Source organism: Lepisosteus oculatus, chromosome 6 (assembly GCF_040954835.1).
Source record: "Lepisosteus oculatus isolate fLepOcu1 chromosome 6, fLepOcu1.hap2, whole genome shotgun sequence".
NCBI lineage: Eukaryota > Metazoa > Chordata > Actinopteri > Semionotiformes > Lepisosteidae > Lepisosteus > Lepisosteus oculatus.
Window position 1 is genome coordinate 10,179,031 of NC_090701.1, and position 18,685 is coordinate 10,197,715.

At 36.1% G+C, this 18,685-nt stretch overlaps 1 long non-coding RNA gene across 1 annotated transcript; it reads right to left on the reverse strand.

Moving 5' to 3' along the window:
* Positions 1-3,825: 3,825 nt before the first annotated feature.
* LOC107078311 (uncharacterized) lies at positions 3,826-18,199 on the reverse strand. The gene is made up of 3 exons (XR_001479249.2): positions 18,135-18,199; positions 17,987-18,035; positions 3,826-4,377 (listed from the first exon to the last, which is right to left on the reverse strand). It is a non-coding gene; the product is annotated as an uncharacterized lncRNA (long non-coding RNA).
* Between the last annotated feature and the right edge of the window lie 486 nt (positions 18,200-18,685).

An 18,685-nucleotide genomic window follows, 5' to 3' on the forward strand; every position in this document is an offset into this window, starting at 1 on the left:
TTTATTCATTTTTAATTTAGAATGAAATACAAATGTTGTAAATCCCAATATGTTTGCCAAGCTTTTCTGCAGTTATTATACAGTATTAGAAATAATTATGGAAACATAGTAATTACGCTGTGTAGATTGATACGTTTTATTCAAAAATTAAATGTGACCTAATACTGTATAATGTTAGCATGCTGCAATGAGAAGGATTGTCAGGAAACCCATTAGAAAGTGTCCCACTCTCTCAGGGATTACATTGTAGAATTTCAAGTGGAGTTAGTGCAAAGAAGAGGAGTACCACAGTTTTCACCCATCACACTTTACCACATCACTGTGATGGTAAGACAGTCTTTCCTCTCCCTGGATCACTGCACAACAGCCCTCCACCATCCCTGTTATATTACAGCATAGTGCAGTTCCTTGATTCACTTCACACACCTCCTTCATATAGACATCATCTCTTCAGTTAAAGACATTCTAAGTGCATTTACTGTACTGAAACGGCAGAAAAATGGAATGAAAATAATGGCTACCAGGAGTAAAATCACAAGAACCTGGAAATGAAAGTTTAAAGTAGTAGCTAATGAAGGCTACTCCTATCAACAAAACACATGTCCACTTCATGTTTCAAAAATCGTTGCAAGTTAGTGTAATACTGTTATAGGTAAAATTACTTTACAAAAATGTTAAAACTCAAAGTGCATTTTTTTGCATTACAGTTACATTCTTCCTAATTTATAACAATTCTTTGTCTAAGTGCTGTGTCACACCACAAGTGTAAGATTCAATACCATGCAATGTTACAAGAGTATGCTGTTCATTTTCAAGTAAATACTGTCTATTTTTATTACTGTAACCAAACCTAGTCTATGTAAAATTATACTATACTGAGATGTTGCCTTTAATTATGAGCCATTACTTATCCTTTGTACCTTTGGATAAAAATGCCTCACCTACTCATAAGCTACAGTATAACCTGAAGTAATATACTGTAAGAGAAAGCCTCTTGATTATCATATCATGAGCTGCACAATGAAAGATAAGTCATATTTGATGTCTTCCTCCTCCACACTTTCCATACCTGAATGTGTCTATGGACTTTGTTTATTGATCTCTGAGATTTTTTTTACCTGTCTACTGACTAAAGGATGGTTAAAAGCTAAATACTGCCAACAGAATATTATTTGCTTAAATATTACTAGATAGAACTTTTCTCTACTTTTTTTGAGACAACTGCACTCAATTACACAATGAAACATAAATGGTGAAGGGTTCACCTCAGTAGCCCTTTGGAAACAAACATCCATTCAGTTTCTAACTGTTAGGGGAGGTAGACCCTATCCCAGCAAGCAATGGACACAAGGTAGGATACACCCTGGACAGGACACTAGTCCATTGCAGGGCACACACAGACACACTCACTCAAGGGCCAATTTTCCCAGAAGCCAATTAACGTACCCTAGGAATAGAACCCAGGACCCCAGTGTTGCAAGGCAATGTAACCACTGTGCCACTATGACACTGCCTATCTTTTGGAGCACATAGTATGTCCTGCCATTCAACATTTTAAATAATGAACAGATGGGTTCACTATTTTTTCCACTGAGGTTTTGATTTGTTTTTTTAACGAGGTTGCAATTTTAAACTGTACTAGTAGATATATTTGAAAGGGAAATATTTTCTAAATGCAAATGACACAACTCTAAGCAATGCTATTTTCATATTCCAGGTTTAGAAAGAATCAGCTTTGATGTGTGCATTTCAAACTGCAATAAAAGCAAAACATACACAGTAACTTGTCAAACCTCCAATTTGCATCACAAAACAAAAGATATCCAGGTATGCACAGCGCGATGTTCTGCGATTCAGAATGGCAGCAAAACTACCGGTGCCATGTGACATTGTAAACACGCACGCTTGTACATACAGTACTGTACATCTCTTTTAATCCAATACAAATATTGCTTTCGATTTTGAGACAGTTTGCTGCACAATTTGTATTTCCGCAATTGTACATTACAGTGACTGGTGAGTAGGAATGGCCACATCTCATCGCGATCTGTGGGAACTCTAATGCGAGTTGGCGACAACATGGTGACTTACAGTGCTTTCACAGAGTTAATGATTTTGTGCTAGATTAGGATTTTTTTTTCTATATCATCAACGAATTCATTTAGTTACCAAGATTCTATAACCGGTCTGAGAAATTGGGACTGCAGTTCTTCTTTAAGTCAGCCTTGTCTTTTGAAATCTGGAAAACTAACCAAAATTCAAGTAACACCCTTTAACTGCATACGTACAGTAGGTAGGTCCCTTTTCAGGCCATAAAGGCCCATGGGAAATGGGGGGGAAGGGCCACCATTTTCCTCAACCATCCAACACTGGAGATGGAGGTGATGTGGTCACACTCCAGCCAGCCCATTACCCCCAGAAGGATTGACTCCTGGTACTCATTTGGAATGGAGGCTGAGTGGACCTGGGAGCTGTCTGGAAGGAATTAGAGTGAGCTATATCGCTTACCCATACCTGGGATTGAACCTGGGACCTTCCAGTCAGGAACTAGGCACCCTTGGCGTTTGAGCTACCACGGCTCCTAACAGCATATGTACTAAAGATGTAAATGTTATGTTTCAAGGCCTTGAATTCTTGACTGCTTTGTTTTTTACACATTTCACTTTTCTAAAAGAAGGGACACAGCCAAAATTACACTAAATGCTAAATGAAGTGGAAGAGATGGATTAACAAGATAATCTTATCTAAAGAACACTTTTAAGAAAGATGTGTAGTTCCAGTGGCAATATTTGCACAAATGTGCAGAATGCTGAACAAATCATGAACTATGATCTTTCCTGCCAAGATTAAAGTTCAAAACCTTTGAACATATCATCATTAGTTGTGCCCTATGTCTTCCATGTCTTTAATGTGTCTAATCATAAAATATAGACCTAAACATTTTTTAAAAGACCACATGACTGGAAAAAGTGGTAATTTGCACTATTATTTCTGACAGGCAGTATGAGAGGTACACTGATTATTGTCTTGCTATGAAACCTTGAATACAAAGAAATATTTTATCTATTATTCAGATTTTATTGAGGGTGTGCCTTCAGCTTTATGATCAAGGGCTTTGATCAAGAAACCATTTTTTTTGTTATTCCAGCTTTATAAAAAGTTGAGTTATTCCTTTAGATTATGTCAGAAAAAAAATCCACATGCTTAATATCCTTTATTAGAAACCTGCTTATTTCTAGCAAAGAAAAAAGTACAGAACTTGTAACACATGCTGCAAGCAAAGAGGCCTTCAGAGAACATGCACACACATGTACACAGGGAAAACCTAGAGTCAAATTCCACCATGAATGCACTCCACTGTAGATTGGAATCTAAGAACCAAGATCTCTGAGACAGCATCACTAATTACCACAACACCAGACTTTCAAGGGAGGGATAAATTCAAAGAGCTTTCTATTGTAGGACTAGTGCAATACTTTCAAACTGAACATATCACATGTTTCTAGGCAGCTGGGGCAAAAGGTTGTTTTTCAATAACTAAACACACATTTATTTAATGACTTCAGCATAACTTCCAGAGGTCCCAAGTGTCCCTAAGGCAAATGGTAAGAAAAAAGTCAACAAAAAGAGTAAGTAATATTATACTTTTCTCATATGCCCTGTAATGAAAATAGTTTCCAAATTATTTTTCATTCTGGTAAATTAAAGTTTAAAAACTGGCATCTCAGGTCTGTGAGCTGTGAGACAATTCAGTATAATATTGGAACAACAATGAAGAACAGCACAAAATCTCCAGCCATAGGATCTGATATTAACAAATGGCAAGACAATAAATTATTATATTTCAGAAATCAGACCCATGACAAAAAATACATTGTATATTTTTGTTACAAGTAACCACCAAGCTAACTCTCTTTTCGCTATCAGGCCTAATGCCAGACTCCCCAGCCCTCTCAGCCTGATCCTCTTTCTCCAGGCTCTTAGTCTGGTTGTCCTGCCCTCATCATTGCCCTGACGCTGCAAAGGATTACAGATGCCTTACTGGTTTATACACTCCTGCTGACCCTTTTCCTGTGCAGTGGAACTCAAGAGTTGTGGGAACTGTAGTTTTTCTCCTTCTATCTGGTATTTCCTCCTATCATGGTACACCAAGTCAGGATAGTGTCAGAGGTTTCACTGCTGATATCTTATCATTCTGGACTATCTTTCTTGGCAGCTGACATTCCATCATTCTGCAGAATAAAGTGGACTACAGACTATTTTTCTTTTTCCACAGCCTCCATTCTCTTTCCCTGGGCCACTGCTGGTGTTCTGCCAGGGATTTGGATGAGGAAAGGCGGATGGAGAGGGTCCACTACTTCCTTCCTGGAGAACTCACTGTTTGTGAGGCAAAAGACAAAGGTCTTATGAAATGTAAAAGAGGATCACATAAGTGCAAGGAAATCCCTTTCATACAATTTCAGGTAAAGGAATGATAAAAACAGAGCCATACTGACGTTGCGCATTGGTTTTGAATCAAGGTAACATACAGTATAGACATTTGGCATATAAGTCACTTCTTACATGTACCATGATATATTTCAATTAATAATTTCTTATCACTCTAATACTGCTATACTAAATGTATAATTTTAAGTAATATCAGAGATTGGGTAGTGATTTCATAAAAAACAGTTAACTCTGAGTAGAAAACGGGCCCATGCATTATTGATGGTTTCTGTCAAAGTCATTTTGTGAGGAGGAGTGTAAACAAGGCAGAAAAAGAAAAAAAAGGCTCAGCCACCTAACCATATAACCAGAATATGGTTTTAGGTGACCCTACATATATCTCACAGAAATGAGCAAGATACCTTTTAGGAATGCAGAGGATGTGCTCTCAGTCACAATGTCAGTTAATAAATGGAAGCTCAGAATGCCATTGAAGAAACAATGCAAACCATAGGTACTGTAAATGTATTTTTTCGTTGAATATGAAATATCATAATAACATTATGGTGATGCAGTGGTTTTGCTAGCTTGCAGCATTGGAATTCTGGCTTTAATACCTGAGGAGCTATCTGCATGGAGTTTACAGATTAAATGGCTTGCGGGAAAACTGGCCCTTACGTGCATGTCTGCTTGTCAGTCCTGGCATCCTGTTTGGGGTTTACCCTGCCTTGTGTCTGTTGCTTTCTGGAATGGCTTCCAGTTCCCCCCCCCCTCCCCCAACCCTGAATTGAAAGAAGCTGTTTGAAAATGGATGGATAATAATTTTTAAAATATTCTGCTCAAAACTTAAAAAGTGTACTAGCTTCATTTAAAAGAAAGACAGATGATGTATTTTACTCTGATCCATCAGCTCAGATATCATTTCAGATCTCTTCTGAAAGCTTTGAACCCCCAGCCAGAAACACGCAGCTCCAGCTTTCAGTGCGGAGTTAAATTGGACCAAAGCTTAAGGAGAATCTCCTAATGATGACACTCTTCATTAGTAAATGAGGTGAAAAAAATGAACATTCCCAAAATATCACAACCAGGATGTGAAGCCTATTAATAATTTTACTCCACAATTTACAGATCAGGTGTACTGGCATAGGCACAGTTCACATTTCAATGAAACAAAATTGAGTAAGTACTCTCCCAATGTAGTTTATTGCAATTATGTAACCTATTTTTAGGAATGTTCAGTCTGTCTTTCGAGAGTTCAAAATTACAGGGCAGCAATGTGATCTTCAGAAAAGCGTAATAAGTCCCAACTCCACAGGTACAGTACATTTCCCTGGACCCTGAACAAAGCCTGCAATTTCTTTAACTGGAAAATTAAATTGAAGTTCAATGAAATGCATTATAGATGCTGACTTTACTGCCTGAAATGAACGCTTCTTTTTTGTATTAAAGGTATTTGACAGTACTCTTGAGAGACGCAGCCAAAAACCATCAGAGAAAAACAAAAAAAATAAGAATGTTATCATCTCCTTTGGTGACTTACTGTAAATGCTTTCCTCATTCCAGTTCAGTGATTATGGTATTTTTTACAGTCTCATAAGTGTCCATTAAAAGTTTTCATTTTGATATTTCTGTGTGGGGCTATGTGGGAATTCACAGTGTAATATAATTGCTTTAGTTTTAGTAATTGTAACCAAGGGAAAGGCGCACAAACTAATTTGCCTGGCCTTTTCCACTTTCTTTGCTAATTTTTTCCTTTTATTCCCTTTGAATATTTTTCATTACAAGCAGCAAAGGACAAAGTTACACATTTTCTAATCGCCAATGTGTACTGTACTGTATATATTCAAAATTATTTTGCACTTTTCATATTAAATTGTTGTAAAATAATTTTCCCTTTTTGCATAATGAAAAATAACTATATGGTAATTCCACAGCCAAATAAATGACTATTATTGTATGTTTATTGTAGGTTCATTAAATGTGATAACTTTTAATTTGATTTTATTTCTCACTTTTTGTTTTTATGAACCACTACATATAATATTTTAGCACATTTTACAAAATTAAACAAAAACTGCTGATGGTATTTACTACACATCCTTCTGCATTCCTCTTTTCCCATTATATTCCATTCCCAGAACTATCACAGTTTTGTAATGTTTGTCTTCATTTTTTCTAACATCCTGCAATTTGACCAGCATTCTATAGCTTTTGGGCTCTGGATTTTCGCTCTCTATACTAAGCCACTGGGCCATAATGAATTTGCTCTAGTGCAATTTTTCATTACGTCTGTGTGATGATTTGTAGAGCATACTATATATAAAATGCATTATTAAATGTAAAGTATACATTTGTTTTTACAAAAAGATAAAATATAAATGCATAAACTATGCAACACATAATTAATTTCTGCCATGTATGGACATTATGGAACCTCTGTGTTATACATGTATATGTAAGGATTGTGTATAATAGAGAATATCATTAGCTATAAAGGTCTCCACTGAATACAATTTTTGAGTGTTCTGTAGTATTCATAGTTATATTCTAGAATTCTTTTGCATATTCCAAGATTCTGCTCTATTCTATAGGATTCTCTAAAGGATAGAGCCAATAGGGTGTGCTAGAGAACACCAAATACTGTATTTGCACAGGGTTCTGTGAAATATTTTAGGAATAATTTAATTAAATTACTATATCTTAACACTCTATCTAAACAAATCCCAAAGCAATAGAAGGAAACATTTCCAACATCCATTCTACAGCATAATATGTCAGAGAACACATCCAAATTCAAGGAGCCTATAAATAAATTAAATAAATTTGACAGAATTCTATCAAAGAAAACGTGCGAGAAATGAAATCGTGTGACCACACAAATGGAAATCAGTTGTGGCTTGCATCTTACAGGGGCACTGACTTAAAAGCATGACACATCTCATTATTCCCAAAAGATCAGGCAATTTTAACGTCATCTCCCATTTTAGAATTTATTTATAGATTGTCAAAAGTAATATTGCAATAGGATGTTAATTTTTTTTCTTTTCCCCTCTCTTTCTGTATTGCTATTAATTCAACTTCACCGCCTTACTTAAAAGAAAAAGGCTCCTCTAAATATACCCCCCAAAAGCATTTATTAAGGTCTGATATCTCAGGGCTCCTGGTGCTTTGGAGAACTTGCGTATCAAACTAGCCAACCTCCGAAGAGCTGTTAACCAATGCCTAAATCATACAGCAGCACAGGGAATGTGGTTGCCATGGTGACGCAGCAGGCCAATGAAATTCAGAGACTCCCCCGAGACTGAGTAATATGTGCAGTAGCTAGAGCAGGTGGCTGAAATGAAGTGTGCAAGACAGCTTTGAAGAGAAAATTATAACAATTCTATCAAAACTATCTATTTTAAGTCCAAACAACCCGGTTTGCTTTAACATTTAGAGGGAGGCTGGGGGCTGGGGAGGGGGGAATGGGATAGACATTTTACTTGCAGCACGACAGCAAACAGCTGTAGCTAATCGCAACGTGCCACAGAGACTCCTTGTAATTTCGTTGTTCACTGACCAGAAATCTATCTGATCGATGAAGGAAAGCTACAGTGAGATTTAGAAGTAGCATCCCTTATTCTTTCTGATCCAAACGGTGAGGTTATTCTGTAAGTCTCACCACAAAACCGATGCATTCTGAGGAGCTTAACGATTATTGTTCATTTTTTTCCCCCCACAGTTTGGAAGAACTGTGAAACCAAGGCTTAGATGCAAAAGTGTGGTATATTAGCAAAAGGTGATCTGTGAAAGGTGGCAGAGAAATTTGAAAACTCAAACACAAAGCTTGTACAAATGACCAAGTTGCAGCTTCGCAGCTTCAGAAGTCATTGCTGTTAGATGTGAGGTAAAAGCAAGGTCAGATCTCCTGTTGGATATCTTCAAATGTCATATAAGCCCCCCAGGCACCATGACACTTTGACTTCAGTCACCCTCCCCTGCTGCAAAAAACCTTTTCTTCCTCCAGCCCCCAGTCAGGAGTGTTCAAAAGGGCAGGCAGGTATGTGTGCATGGACAGCATTCACATGCCTGACCTATTTGTCTATAATTTGCTGTTAACAGTTATCTAGGGATTGCAAGAATACAACATAGAGAGTGGTTCCTGTGCTCTTCCTATGTGGATGTCTTTCAGCATGGTGCAGGGAATTTATTTTTAGCTGCAATGTACAAACTGAACATCTCCTTCTGCCATTTCCTCATGAAGACGATATGGTGGCTAACTACCGTCACAGGCTAACAAGGCAAAATGCACCTTTCTTCTGTTCAAGCATGTTTGCTGTGAACGTCTAGAAAACATAAATACATTCTTATAATGCAAACATGTTAGCAGAGCAGATAACTAGCTTTAACATTCAAATGCAAATGATTTGAAACTACAACCCATTCCCTTAGTTTGTGATTACATGACGCATTTTCACAAATACATAACCGAAAATATAAATGTAATATTTTTTCTTTTCATGTACAATGTAAAAATCCATTAAGTTATATGTTATTAATGTTTTTATTTTGTTCTTAAGAATGTTACAATGTACTTTTACATCCTAGATACAGTATATGACTTATTAAGGAGGACAATTACAATATGTTTATTCAGGTTTTACATAATGAGATTCAAACATGGCCTAATCAGAATATCAGCACAAATGTTCATCTGAACTTCTGTTACCAATGGTGTATCAATACCTAGGTTTTTTCCTGTCACCCTACTTGGGTTGTACAGTATATCTATGTAAATGATAGTAAGAATTAGAGAAATAACATTTAATTGCCTGTATGGTATCTGGTTAATGAAAAAAGTGAAAGAAACTAACTTTAGCAGATATACCTGTGTAAATCCACAGTATATAGGAAAGAAAATTACCAGCAGGTCTGTCTTCATTTATCATGCTCAGTTTTAAATAAACACAACCCTATTATTAACCATAATGGAGCAGATAAAAATAATGGGCTTTGATGGAGATGATAAATTTCCCTACGGGATTAATAAAGTATTATCTATCTATCTAAAGTAAATCTTCTATTATGTTTAGATTTAAAGAAACTATTAAACTTATCGAATCTTTTAGAAAATTGTGGAAGTAGGATTTTTATATACAGTATATGTTAAATCTCAGTTGTTTATTCTCATTTTTTATTGTAAAAAACAGCACCCACGAAGAATAAAACCACAGTCCTGCTAATAATGGAACAGACCAATACCCAGAGTGCTCTGGATTTAAGGATATAAATGGTGACTGTGACTAATAGAAACATCAAATCTGCTGTTAAAATACAACTTACAAATAGTCTCTAATATATTTCACCGTTTACTAGAGTTCATATAGCAGGAAACTTTGAATGAGACAGATGCTTCAAATTCTCTTGGATACTCTTGCATGACATCATCAATCATATGATACCATGACAACAGCATTTCAAGCATCACCTAGGAAACCAGTCGAGCATTACATCATGTGACAAAAGTTGGGAAAGAACCTTTTGACAGCCTAGTAGCTGCAGAAATAGGACTCAGGGTCAAATATACAGTCCATCAGCTCTTTCACAAACTCGCTAGAAGATACTCCTTGTTAACTTCAGCACATGAAAGGCATCATTTTCTTGGCTAGGGTCATTAATGCATCACCATCCTGTGCAGCACTGGATCACAGCTGCCTATACAGACGAATCACAAGTCCAGGAATTTAGCAGCAGTGCACTTGGATAAAAACAGGCGGTGAACCATCCTTTTACAGAAAAAGTCTGACATGGGAGTGGGAGTGTCTTAAAGTGAGCTTCCATTTGGTATCTTGGAAAACGAGACCTTGCTTTAGGTGATGGTCATTTAAATGCTGCAGGTGATATCACCATTTTGCAGAACCATTCAAGGTGGTTTTTAAAAAAATCACACCCATACAGCAAATGTCAGGAAGATGGTACCACTGAGCCACAATGAAAACAAGCAGATTCAGTGCAGGAGGTAATGCACCTAAATGCTAATGCAGGAGTGTGTATTGTATAGTAACATGTATTTATATCCAATGAAGTAAAAATTAGGGAAAAATCAGTGTTTCATTACTACTGTGTCTTCCTTGCAAGACTGTAATTGTGTAACAGTGCACAAGATTAGAAAACATGGGGGAATTAAATTGTGTTCCAAGCATTTTTGTCTCTCTGTACAGCGGTCTTCACATTATCTGGTATGAAATATTCATCTATAGTTTAAAAAAAAACATCAGGGATTGCAAATGCCGTGCTCCTGTCAGTCAAAAAAAATGTTTGCTTTTAAAACCAACCAAAGATGTTACATTTTGTCAAACGTTACTGGTAATTGTAATACTGACCTGTAAACATCACAAGGCCTGCTAATTTTATATGCCTTATCAGGAGCAGGTTACAAAAAGAAATACTAGACATTTTAACCAGATTCAGTGCAGATACATTAAAAACACTAAAAAATTGTTCCTTTAAAAATTTCAGACTAGGTTGGAGTTATTTGCATAACCTTTTTAACACAGTAAATTTAGGAAAGGTTTCTAATACACTGTATGCTCTAGATATTCCTGGGCTAGGGTTAGGGTTACGAATTGAAGAGCACCTATGCAATTATTTTTTTTGCTTGAGGATGAATTTCAAAATCAGGAAAACTGTTTTGTATTTTGCTCAAGAGAGAAATTTAGCCCAATTTTGCAAGGCTTGATGAGCTGTGCGCCTCATGGTAAAAAATGGTCAAAAATCAGATGCTTGAAAATACATTTTCTACATGTTTAACTCTCTTCTCTTTTGCTTTTCAAACCAAACAAAATCATATATTTAGCCAATTGTTAGTGGTAATTACAATACTGACCTGTAAACAGCACAGAGCATTCTTATTGTATACACCATATCAGCCGCAGGTTCATTGCAAATACTGAAAGCAGTCCATTTAAATGTCTAATTTGGAGTCATTTTGGCAACTTATAACATGCAATTATCTGTGAGAAAAGGTTTAAATATATGTTCTAGAAGTTCCCGCACTAGGGTTAGGGTTAAAGTTTGAACAACACCTGGACATTTTCTGATGCATTTCCTCTGCTTTAGGAGACATTTGAAATGCAGGTAAGTTGTTGTTTTGATGTTTCCTCAAGAACGAAATTTAGCCCAATTTTACATTTTTTGCCAAGCCATGTGCCTGGTGTTCGAGAATGGTTAGTAATCAAATGTTTGAAACTATGTTTTCTATGTGCTAAACCCTCTTATTTCTTGCTTTTAAAACCAAATAAAATGATTTAATAGGCCAAACTTTAGTGGTAAATACAATGCAGACCTGTCAACGGCAAAAGCTTATTGTACAGTATGTCTTTTCAGCAGCCGGTAATGAAAAAACAAAAAGCTTGAAAATTTGAAGCAGATTCAGTGCACCTATACTGAAAACTGGTCATTGAAATATTTCTGACCAGTTTGGAGTCATTTAGGTCAACGTTTAAGCACAGGTTTTTTAGGTGAGGTTAATGATATGTGATCTAGAAGTTGCCAAGCTAGGGTTAGGGTTAGCATTTGAATAACACCTGGACATTTCTTAATGTATTTCCTGTGCTTTAGGATGCATCTGAAATGCAGCAAAGTTATTTTTTTATGTTTCCTCTAGAATGCAATTTAGCTCAATTTTGCAGTTTTTGCTAAGCCACACACCTGATGCTGGCTATGTTTTATCTTATCAGGTTTTTCATGAGCAACACACCAACTTATTGTTGAGTCTTCTCCTTTAGAATCAGTGATGGCCAGAAAGGCCCCCCTGTCTTCTTCAGCTAATAAGTTCAACTAACTGTGGGATTTGTCAAAATAATTTTGTGTACCTTAACGCATTTTTTGTTAGTGTGAGCAAGTGGATATTTACAAAATTATCACATTTTAATTCCTTTACAGTTCTTGCTGACATTTAACCACTATCCACCCTCAAAGTGTTCAGTCTGAGCACTGAAATTAGATTACAATAATTAATGTGAAAAATGTGTATAAATCATTTGGACCTTAACAAAATGGGTCTTAATTGGAATAATTTTGCATTGTTTTTATGATTATATCAACAGATTTTGATTACTGGGCTCTGTTTATGTTAAATATATTTAAGAAAGCCAGCAGTCAATATTTTGCACAGAAAAATAAGTTGTCTTTTTGAAGTAATTACTGATTACACAATTATTAAAATCAGTTGTTGAGGTGCTGCAAGCTAAATATTAATAAAATTCATGAATATGTATTGTGCCTCTAGTAGCCAAAGAACCATTTGATTTTTCAGAGTCGATGCCTCGCTCGGCTTCTGCCTAGTGGTCTTTATTCAGCTCAAAATTAAAAAAAATAAACTACGATTTACAAAGTGTTTTTTTATTCAATTTGCAATGCTTAACTGTACTTAAAGTAATTGCTTCCAAATGGGTCAAGCAGTAAGAGAAATGTGAGCTAGAAATTGAAAGCACATTTTAACATGATTGACATATACAGTATAGTCACACAACACATGTACAGTATAAAGATACAGTAGGATGTGTGTGTGTTGCACAACATTTTTTTTTAATTAAAATGAAAATTGCAAGGCAGTTCTCTACATATGAGCTGTGTCACGCATTATCACATTACTGCAAAACTCTACCGAGGAGTGGCTGGAGGAATGTAGCGTTCAGCAGCAACAGCTTTCTTAAGATTCAGAGTCAGCCCTCCAAAGAAGTAGCTAGCCCACTAGAGCATACTCCCAAAAGACACCATTTTCTGCTTCAAGCCCTGTGGCTAGTCTAAATCTGTTAAGCCCAGGCATCTAGACAAAGCTGCCCTACTGCACGCTGAAGTTCCTTTCCACCGGCATCGTATAAATGTAGCTGAGCTGTCATTTCTTTTATATGACCATGAATGACTTAGCACCTCAAGAAATGTCACGCCACCAAGCCAGACATGCACACACACAGTATGCTCCGATAACAAGAACAACTGCAGCTGTTCCCCTGCTTTCAGTGGTGCTTTGAAAAGAGTAAGCTGGCATGACCCCATCCTTTCACTATTCAATAATCATTCTATTTTGATTATTTTAAAGCGTTCATGCAAGATTGTCTGCATTCACCTGTTTTAAAGCCCATCCCTTTATCTTGGGAGGAGCACACAGCAGGTACAACCACACTGGAAACTCATTCATCGAATGCACTAATCTTATTTAATACATGCAGCCTACCCATATTTGCTTATACAAACAAATCAATGATAGGGATTTGGGTAAAGATCATATCTCCTGTGCCTGCAACCTGTATCTTTGCTAAAATCTAAAATATTTTAAAATCCTTTGCACTTCTTTTCACTGTAAATGCAAAATGTATTTCAGACAGCTGTCTTTGTTTAATTAATAACCTATTATTAGGAATAAAACTGTGAAAACCTCTCACATTGTGGAAGGTTTTTGTTATAAAAATATATTTTATAATACAGTTTACAGTATATACTGTACTGTATATACTGTATCAGTGCAAGCACGTGAAAGACTCTTTAAGCATATTGATGCCAAAGATATGTAAAATATTTTTTTAGATTGGAGTTCCCCATTGCAAAACTTATATTTTAATGTTCATAAAAATAATGTTAATATTTAACATCGTTTGCACCACAATGTGGAAATTACAGAGGTCATAACGTTTCCTATCAATCACAGTTCCTGTTTAAGCAACCTCTGCATTAATCTTCTTTATTATCAGAAAGCTAGTGTACAAGCCAGATGGACTCCACATATATAATTTCAATTAGAGACACACATCATTCAGTTTCTTTGAAGGATATAATTAGCTCAGAATGAGAAAATAATGAGAAGCATGGGGTTGATACATTTAATCACCTTTAATATTTGTTAAGTACTTTAATTTGAATCTTTTCAGTGTCACAATATGCAACACAAAGTTTAAAAATGCAAAAACTCTCCCTTGATACGTCTTATATCTTTGTTGCCAATGGTCTTGGTGAGCATAAATGTTTCAAGACAGTGTCAAAAAGGTTTTTTTTTTCTTTATCTGAAACACTTTAAACAGCATGAAATAAGAACCGCACTGTTGAAATGAGTTCCAGTTAGGGTAAATTCAATACAATCTTGTCATTTATCCTTATATATAGGCAAGCAGCATTTATCTAGGTTTGACACACCTGAAGAAGGCTCCACAGCCGAAATGTTGTGTTTCCTTTCTTCTTTTCAGCATGGAATAAACCTTGTTGCTTTGCAGCCTATGCACGCTGACGCAGCTACGTACTTGAACTACTTTATCTAGGTTTGCCCTACATCTTCACATACTTTTTAATATATTTCAATTTGATTTTCTGAATACTTCTTAGTTCTCATATGTAAGTATCATAGTCCATAGTAAATTTTAACATGTGACAAATGACAAAAACACAAGTATTGCATCCTTACAAAATCTCTTCTTTTTTTTTACCTGGAAGATTAGATTTATACCATCCATTTCATGGGACGCTCTATTTAATGGAGTCGAAAAACTTCTGTTAGGGCATGAATTTGTTGTGGTGCACTATTCGTCTTTATAAAGGCCGTGATCTGCCAGCTTAATTGGACTTGGCACGCAACTCCTAAGGAACACACAAAAGGTCAACAATTCATTTATGTAAGTCCCATATAATGAATAGTTTGGGCCTGTTTTAATTGATATCAGGACATTCAAAGGTCAAAGTACAACTTGAATGACGTTCATAAATCAGATCAGGTGATTTAAACAGTGTAACTTCAGAATTTTGCCTTCTGTTCAAATGAGGCCCTTGACACAACAAAGGTCATAGGTCACCAAAGCTGTCTATTGTAGACTACAATAAATGACATCTAGAGAAAGGTGGGTAAGGGGTTAGGAATTACCAGTCAGAATATATCTGAATAGACTTAATACATGCAATGAAGTACCAAGAACTGTTTTGTTTAATTTGGTAAGGAGAAATATTCTTACAGTAGCTACTCATTTTGCTTTGATTGAAAATATCAAAATGGCCGAAGTGAATAAAAGATAGATTGATTTGATGTGCTTTAGCAGTCAGGCAGTGTACAGATCATGATGTTGCAGTGTGAGCCTCCATGGGAGACCACTTTCTTCTGTGAATTGTGAAGCCACGAGACAGACCTCACGAATGAACCACAGGAACAGTGACAGCAGTACAGAAGCTTAACAGAACCTTTTGGGCTGAATGAGAAAGGGGCAAAAAGCACATCTGTACATAAGGCCCACAGCACATGTCAGCATTTGACCTTGAACATTTCTAGTTCTTGTGCTGTTAAAATACAGATGTTTCTTAATGATGTCGCTTCTTCCTTGTGGAGTGCTTGGCAATTTTAGGAAAACTTGCTGTCCAGTGAGAGTTACAGTAGTTGGTTGGAAATGGGAGAATACGAGGCACTTAAAAGCTGTCGTCTTTACCAACAGTAGCAGGTTTACAACACCTTTGTTTCTGTATAACATACAACAAATACCATTTTCAGTCACTACTAATTATGATCATATTATCTGTAATGCGCATGGTAATGTCAGACTATATACTATTTTATTATTATGTTTATGTTTAAAAATATCATCCTTTAACTATAGTTTCATGCTTTCTTCGTGACACACAAGCTTTAAAAATGTTATGCATTAAGATATGCTTATGCATACAGTATATTCCAAATTTAAATGTTCAAAGATAATGCTTTTTGTATTTTGCCAAATGTTGTGAAGGTTTTTAATTCGAGGTATAATTAGTTAAAACCAAGACCAAAATTACACCAAAATAATTTTTCCTAAAAATGTTTGTTTTTCGCTTAAATACTGTGAGTTACAAAATCTTATTATAGGTGAAAAAAGGACAGATATGATTTTAGCCTTTACATCAACCGAAGCTGAAATTTCAATAAGAGTGTGTAGACTTTTGATATCCACTGCAAGTACTTCTAACATAATCCTAACATTAAATGGACTAACATTCCAACAGATTCTGTAACCTTATCCCTACTTCACTCAGATAATAACTCTACTTTTAGTAGAATCTAAATACTAAGTCTTATTCCAATACAAAACTGACTCACAGAACAACAAGATCAATTTGCAATGAAGCAAACATCCTACTGACCACGGGAAGGGGCCATTTCAGCTTGTTTCCAATCACATTTTGACTAATGAACTTGACTGAACGTTCAAGTGAAATAAGTGTTTTTGATTCCTTTAGATGCGAGGCTGCTTTAGGGCTAAGTTTATTTGTTTTTATGTTTTGAATATATCAAGTAAGTTTCATCATAACGAATAGTAATTGCTGATTCACGGAGTCATGACTGCCACCTTCGTATCAACAAAATGCCTGAATACTTATGCAAAACATTGTGTAGTGCTTATACTGTGTATACTACTTGATTGGATGTTAATGTTCCAATGTTAAAAAAAACAGAATCAATTTTCCAGATTATGAGTTCTAAATGCTACTAATTTATCTTGTTAGCTGCTGAAAATTAATGTTCTTCATTTCTCAAATGTTTCATTGACTGATCTTTGTTTTTATATCGAGCTTTTGATATTTTTTAACTAAAGGACTGAATTTATAATTGCGGAACTTTTTCATTTCCTGCCAGTAAGATCTTTTTTTGTTACTTTCTTATGAGTTGTTTAAATTTTTCCATTGGTTACTTTGCACTACATAACAATATTAGAACTGTGATGTTAAAAGAGAACTCAAGATGATCAAATTTTAAAATGCAAACTGAATGTCAGAGAGGGGAAATGAAGACTTCACTACTGAAGAAAATCATCTGAGACTCAGGCACCAGGGGTTCATCGTCAGATAAAGTTCAGACAAACAGGAGACAGCTAAATCAGATATCAGTGAGTCACAGTTCAATTGGGGTTACTCAGCACAACTGCAAAGCCCTGCTATGCACTCATACCCTGTCAGCCTCTGATAGCTCTACATTTAAGTCCCCTGATTATGATACAACCGAGTGAACAATTTATGTTATTTTTTATCTTTTAACACCAGAAGAGAAACAAACTTGAACAATTCTCAGATTTGAAGGGTAATCATCATTAATCAAGTGTTTTCTGAGCCTCAAGGATCCCTGATGGAGCCTTCCTTTGAAAACAGGGACTAACTTCAAGGTAGGCTCTCAAGATTTCCATTACTCCCAACACCAACTGTGTATATGTCCCAAGAGTGACATCTGGCATGACCTGATGCTGACTAAACCACCTAGCAGTTTTAAAGGTGTTAGGATCCTCCTGACTGCACTGGATATCAGATCCCCCAGAGTCATAGTGTACTCCCAAACCAACAGAAAACAGGTAGATACAATCACTAGTAATTAAAATAACAGTAGTTCTAAAACAAAATTAACATAATAGTCTCAAAGGGGACATACACAAAAAAATTAACATAGTCCCCAATAACCAGAATATAATCCCAGGGAGCACTCTATACATGCCACACAGTCCTGTTTCTCTCCGATCCCTGGCACATTCCAAAAAGATTCCAACAAGCCATCCTCACATTTAAAACGCAAAAACTACCTCACCAGCTATCTCTTCTCTTGGCTCAGTCCGGCCTTTCAGTCATACTTCGCTCTACAGTGAGACAAAAAGAAGGAAAAAGCTCTGCACGGTACTTTAGTTGTCTCACTTGCAGCCTCTTCAGTCTAGACAGTAAGGTCCATTGTACAGTACCTCCCCTGTCCTGGCTTCAGGGTAGAGTGGATAAACCTGTACCTCTTCTGGCTGGGGTTTTTACAGTATATGCCCTTTCTGTAAAATGAGAAAAACAACCACGCTATACCAAACAAACACAGTGCTCATTATATACTGCATATTACTCAAGCCCCCTAGTCGCTCCCCAACTCCCAGTTCAGTCACTCACTGACATAATCAGAAGGAGGAACCAAGGAAATCAGATTTAAAGGACTATAATGGGGAAATGTTAAGTTACAATTTTTTAAGTATTAATTCTTCAAAATCCTACCAACAGAAATTTGAGAATTACTCTTTTATGTGTGTCCGCGGACACGGTCCTGCATATGAGAATTTGAAATCACAGGTATCTGTGTTATTGAGATACTGAACAGTATGGGCTAGTTTTTATTTTTTACTGTTTTGTGCTGCATCTGGTGCATTAGATGATATATACCACGAGTATGTGTTATTTCAAAACACCATATTCTTTTAAAGAAATGTAATAAAGAAGAAAGTAAACTTTTAAAGAACTTTTTCTTTAGTATTGA